Source organism: Microtus ochrogaster, linkage group LG5 (genome assembly GCF_000317375.1).
Source record: "Microtus ochrogaster isolate Prairie Vole_2 linkage group LG5, MicOch1.0, whole genome shotgun sequence".
Lineage (NCBI taxonomy): Eukaryota > Metazoa > Chordata > Mammalia > Rodentia > Cricetidae > Microtus > Microtus ochrogaster.
The window spans coordinates 22,058,149-22,059,711 of record NC_022031.1 but is presented as its reverse complement, the minus strand read 5'-3'; positions in this window follow the sequence as shown (position 1 = coordinate 22,059,711).

Below are 1,563 nucleotides of genomic sequence, written 5' to 3'. Positions count from 1 at the left end.
ATATTATACTTATATATGTATATATATTAGAATGACTAGGGACTGTAATCCAGTCAGTCCAACAATGACTGGCTATGAATGGAAAGTTCAAGAATCCAGAAGTTTCGTGGCTGGAGAGATGGCTCAGTGGTTAAGAGCATTGCCTCCTCTTCCAAAGGTCCTGAGTTCAATTCCCAGCAACCACATGGTGGCTCACACCACATCTTTAATGTGGTCTGGTGCCCTCTTCTGGCCTGCAAGCATACACACAGACAGAACATTGTATACATAATAAATAAATATTTAAAAAAAGAAAAAAAGAAAAGAATCCAGAAGTTTCTCAGTCCATGGATGTCTCAGCTAGTCTTCTGTAGATGCTGCGATCTTGAAGAAGTAGGCTCTAATGCCAGTGAAGGAATGGACTTGCTAGCAAGGTGAGAGCAAGCAGGCAGAGATCAAAAGCTTCTTTCTTCCAAGTCTTTATAGGCTTTCAGCAGAAGGTGTGGCCCAGATTAAAGGTGTGTCATCACACCTCAACATGCATATCAAAGGTGTGTGTCTTCCTACCTCAGAAGTCTGGACTAGAACTGGATTCACCCACTTAAAACCAAGCCAAAAAAAAAAAATCTCATGGGCATGCCCTCCATTTCTGGATTATAGTTCATTCTAGATGTAGTCAAGTTGACAACCAAGAATAGACATCACAATTGTATACCAAAAAAAGAAAACATCTCCTGATCAACAAAGAAATAATCTTTTCAAAAAGCTGTGCAACTTGTAAGTCATATTTTGCAAAAGCACTCAGATGTGGCCAAAGATGTTAACTGCAAGCAAACTTTCCTTGGAATTTATAGTCAGAAAAGTCAATGAATTTATTCCACACCCATAGTAAATGACACTGGCACTCTCTCCAACCCCCCTCTTCCTAAGTGAGAATGCTTACTGGTTCCTGGTCCAACGCTGTTCCTGAAGTTGTGGGGATTATAACATTTTGGCTCCTGGGTCTTCAGAGCACCAGAGACAACACCTAAACCTAATCAAACACACTTTCAGAAAACTGGTTTTAGGGGATTAAAACCACCTAGATTATGACTTTTGAAAAGGGAGTCATTGTGTTGCCAAGTTTGTAAGAAAAGCTGAGAACCTGGTGACCAGAAGTATGTCTTGAGACAGAGACTTCTAGTAAACTTACAAGTCCCATTCTCCCCCTTAAAGTCTACAGGGTCACATGACTACTAGCTAGTGAGCTGAATGGCACACTTCAGGTAAAGATTTTCTCTTCCCTTCAGGGTGATAGTTTCCTCTGTGGATTGTGGGAATGCAGTGGGTTCTGAATAACAAACAGCTTTGGTTGGTGTTTTGGGAAGGGAGGGTTGAGGATGTGGGGAGTGATTTTGAGACCTGGTTTCTCTGTAATAGCCCTAGCTGTACTGGGATTTGATTTGTAGACCAGGCTGGCCTTAAACTCACAGAGATCCGCCTGCCTGTGCCTTCCGAGTGCTGGGATTAAAGATGTGCACCACTACACAGGTGCAACTTTGGTTGTTTTAGGCAACTGGATTTGGTAATATTAATGCAGTTTAA